This window comes from Petaurus breviceps, unplaced genomic scaffold (genome assembly GCF_028583685.1).
Source record: "Petaurus breviceps papuanus isolate PSGF00001 unplaced genomic scaffold, PetGlider_PUasm1.0 103, whole genome shotgun sequence".
NCBI lineage: Eukaryota > Metazoa > Chordata > Mammalia > Diprotodontia > Petauridae > Petaurus > Petaurus breviceps.
This window is the reverse complement of record NW_027185588.1, coordinates 4298471-4303552: the sequence shown is the minus strand read 5'-3', so window position 1 is coordinate 4303552 and position 5082 is coordinate 4298471.

Sequence of the window (5082 nt, the reverse complement as noted above, 5' to 3'; positions counted from 1 at the left end):
TCTTTCTTTCTTTCTCTCTCTAAAAATTTAATATTTTATTTCCCCCAGTTACATGTAAAAACAATTCATTTAAAAACATTTTAATTTAATTTAAATTAATTAATTTAATTTAAAAATCTTTTATATATTTAATTCTTATATAATGTAATATACATTACAATATAATATTACATTAATATACTAATTAATATATTACATATTTTAATTAATTTAAATTAACACTTTAAAAGTCATTTTAAAAAACATTCATTTTAAAAACTGAATTTAAAATGTTCCCTCTCCCTCCCCACCTTCCTCATTGAGAAGGCAAACAATTTGATATGTTATACATGTGTAATCATGCAGAACACATTTTCATATTAGGCATGTTGTAAAAGAAAACATAGAGTAAAATAAAAATCCAAGAAAAATGAAGTAAAAAAAGTGTGCTTTGATCTTTATTTAGATTTCATCAGTACTTTCTCTGGGAAAGGATAGCATTTTTTATGATAATTGTCTTGGATCATTTTATTGTTTAGAATAGCTAAACCATTCAAAGTTGATCATCTTACAATATTGCTGTCACTGTGTACAATATTCTCCTGGTTCTACTCATTTCACTTTTCATCAGTTCATTTAAGTCTCTCCAAGTTTTTTCTGAGAGCATCTAGCTCATCATTTCTTATATAAAACCATTCCATCACCACCATATACCACAAAATCTCCAATCATTCCCCCATTGATGGGCACCCCTCAATTTCCAATTCTTTGCCAGCAGAAAAGAGCTGCTATGAATATTTGAGCATAGTTCCAAATTGCTCTACATAATGGTTGAATCAGTGCAGAACTCCAACAATGATGCATGCTTTTCTCAATTTTTTCCACATCCCCTTCAATACTTATCATTCTCCTTTTCTATCCTATTAGCCAATTTAATAGGTGTGAGCATTATTTGAGTGAGTATTGTTTTAATTTGCATGTCTCCAGTCAATAATTATTCAGAAAATTTTTTTCATGTGGCTTATGGATAGCTTTGATTACTCTATCTGGAAACTGTTCATATTTTTTTATCATTTGTCAATTGGGCAATGGCTCTTATTTTTATAAATTTCACTCATTTCTCTTTATATATGTGAGAGATGAGGCCCTTAGAGAAAACTCCTTCAAAATTTTTTCACAATTATGATTGCAAACTGTATTTTCCTCCATCTTATTTCCCCCCAATCATTTCATTCTTTCTTCTTTCACCCTGTCCCACCCCAAGAGTGCTTTCTTATGACTATTGCCTCCCCCAATCCATGCTCCTTTCTATGAGCAGCCCCCTTCTCATACCTCCTTCTCCTCTTAATTTTCTGTAGGGTAAGATATATTTCTATATCCAATTGAGTGTGTGTTACTCCCCCCTTAGAGCCAATTTTGATGAGAATAAAGTTCAAGCATTCCCTGCCACCTCCCCCATCTTCCCCTCCATTGTAAGAGCTCTTGCTTGGCTCTTTTATGTGAGATAATTGAGTCTATTCTACCTTTTCTTTTTCCTTTCTCCTAGTGCATTCCTCTTTCTACTCCCTTAATTTTATTTTTAAAGTTATCATCCCATCATATTCAATTCACACCTATGCCCTCTGTCTATATATACTCCATCTAATTGCCCTAATAATGAGAACTTTCTTATGAGTTACAAGGAATTTAAACAGTTTAACCTTATTAAGTCCCTTATAATTTCCCATTCATGTTTACCTCTTAATGCTTCTCTCAAATCTTGTATTTAGAAATCAAATTTTCTATTCAACTCTGACCTTTTCATCATCTCTGTTTCACTGAATTTCCATTTTCCCACCTGAAGGATTATAATCAGTTTTGCTGGGTAGGTTATTCTTTTTTAAAAATTTATTTATTTTTTAGTTTTCAACATTCATTTTCACAAGATTTTGAGTTACAAATTGTCTCCCCATATCTCCCCTATCCCCCACCCTAAGACAGCAAGCATATTGAATATCCCCCCACTCTGCCCTCTCTTATATTACCCTCCCCAATTTCCACCCTTACTTTCTTGTAGGTCAATGGATTTCTATACCCCATTGCCTGTATAGCTTATTTCCTGGTTGCATGTAAAAACAATTTTCAACATATGTTTTTAAAACTTTGAGTTCCAGATTCTCTCCCTTCTTCCCTCTTCACCCATCCCCACTGGGAAGACAAGCAATTCAATATAGGTTATATAGGTGTAGTTACATAAAACATTTCCATAGTAGTCATGTTGTTAAAGACTATTATTTCCCTCTGTCCTAACCTGCCCCCCCCCATTTATTCTATTTTCTCCTTTGACTCTGTCCCTTTTCAGAAGTGTTTGCTTTTTACTACCCTCTCCCCCAATCTTCCCTCCCTTCTATCATTCCCTCTCTTATCCCCTTCCCCCATACTTTTCTGGAGGGTAAGGTACCTAATTGAGTGTGTATGTTATTCCCTCCTTAAGCCAAATCCAATGAGAATAAGGGTGACTCATTCCCTTTCACCTTCCTGCTCTTCCCCTCCATTGTATCAGCTTTCTCTTGCCTCTTTTATGTGAGATAATTTAGCCTTTTCTATCTCTCCCTTTCTCCTCCTAAAATATTCCTTTCTCACTGCTTAATTTTATTTTTTAGATATCCCTTCATATTCAACTCACTCTGTGCCCTCTGTGTATGTATACATGTATACACATATACACATATATACACACATATATATGTACATACATATGTATACATACAGACATACATATATATGTGTGTATACATATACACATACACACATATTCCCTTCAACTATCCTCATACTGAGAAAAGTCTCATGAGTTACAAATATCGTCTTTCCATGTAGGAATGTATATAGTTCAACTTTAATAAGTTCCTTATAATTTCTCTTTTCTGTTTACATTTCTGTTTTCATGCTTCCCTTTCTTCTTGTATTTGAAAGTCAAATTTTCTGTTCAGCTCTATTTTTTCATCAAGAACACTTGAAAGTCCTCTATTTCATTGAATGACCATGTTTTCCCCTGAAACATTATACCCAGTTTTGCTGGGTAGGGGATTCTTGATTTTAATCCTAGCTCCTTTGACCTCCAGAATATCATATTCCAAGCCCTTAATGTAGAAGCTGCTAGATCCTATGTTATCCTGATTGTGTTTCTATAATACTTAAACTGTTTCTTCCTGACTGGCTGCAATATTTTCTCCTTGACCTGGGAATATTGGAATTTGGCTATGATATTCTTAGGAGTTTTCTTTTTGGGATCTTTTTCAAGAGGCAATGGGTGAATCCTTTCAATTTTCTCTTTTGATCTCTGGTTCTAGAATATCAGGGCAATTTTCCTTGAGAATTTTTTGAAAGATGATGTCTAGGCTCTTTTTTTTTATCATGGCTGTCAAGCAGTCCAATAATTTTTAAATGATCTCTCCTGGATCTATTTTCCAGGTCAGTGTTTTTTCCAATATGATATTTCACATTGCCTTCTATTTTTTCATTAGTTTGAATTTGTTTTATACTATCTTGATTTCTCATGAAGTCATTAGCTTCCATTTGCTCCAGTCTAATTTTGAAGGAATTATTTTCTTCAGTGAGCTTTTGAACTTCCTTTTCCATCTGGAAAATTTGGCTTTTAAGGTATTCTTCTCTTCATTGACTTTTTGGACTTCTTTTTCCATTTGAGTTAATCTATTTTTAAGGTGTTATTTTCACGGGGCGACTAAGTGGCGCAGTGAATAGAGTCAGGAGGACCTGAGTTCAAATCCAGTCTCAGACACAACACAAAAACTAGCCATGTGACTTTGGGCAAGTTACTTAACCCCAAGAAATTATGCACAATGGTCAGAGCAATGTCAATGGGAAAATAACAACCAAAATAACAAGTGAATATTGAAAATTACAAAGAACAAGCATGGCTTCAGAGAAAAGATATGAGGAGATACACTTCTTCTTCCCCCCTCTTTGTCTAGGTTGGAGGTCCATGAGTGTAATATTTTGCATCAGTTTTGTTGATTTTTAAAATATTTTTTCTTTTTTTATTATTTGTCATGTGGAGTGGCTCTCTGGGGTGAGAAGAAGATACAGTAGAAGGGGACAGGTGAGAAAAATATTGGGAAAAGTTTTGATGATGTAAAAAAAAAACTCTTAAAAAGGAAAGTGATCTGAGAGAGCAGATGTCACTGCAAGGAGGATAGCAGATTTCATATTTTAATGTCACGAGCAATACTGCACTCTATACCCTAGACTGAATTCAAATATGGCTCATGAGGAGTTGGTCAAAACCGCTTTTTCACCACAGCTCCTGGGAGATCTTGGACTTAGGTATTTATAGACTGAACAACTTCCTACATCCAGGCAAGATAATCCAGCATCTTAGGAAAGGATGATCTAGAGAATGTACCAGAAAGAGTCCTTTTCAAGGCTTGGTCTAGTAGCTTGAGTAGAGTGCAATTTGATGGTATATTCAGATATTACAACCAGCTAATGAATTTTTCCTGAATAATTTTTGCTGAATAATTAGCACAGTGACATGCTTTCTGGAGGCTTAAGGAAGATAGCATTCCAGCCACACAATCAAAGATCCCAATCGTGGGGTCAGTGTCAAACAGTTTCATTACACTGTGGCCTCAGGACTTTGTGATTTGAAAAGAAAACCAATGTGCATTAACATTACTTGTAGAAAACCAATGTGCATTAACAATACTTGTAAAACATGGCACCATCCAAAGCATTACCTGACAGGGTACTTCAGTGACAATATGCCTACATTACTGCAAAAGATATAGTATATGCAGAATTCAAGAATATGTGCTTGGCCATAGTACACACCTAATAATCGTAAGCAGAAAAGAAAAGCCCGGCTAAGCAACAAAACAAATCTGACTTCTTTTAACGATCACACTATCCACAGGTGTTTAAAAAAAAATGCAACATGATGTTCATTTTAAGTATAATTATACACAGAAATAAACAATGGATGAGACAAAAGATACATCTGCTATAGCATGAACATAAAACAACATAGTTAAATGAGCATAACAGCAAAAAATTGAATAACTCTCAATGACTCAAGCATGCAACAATTAGCATGTACAGCCA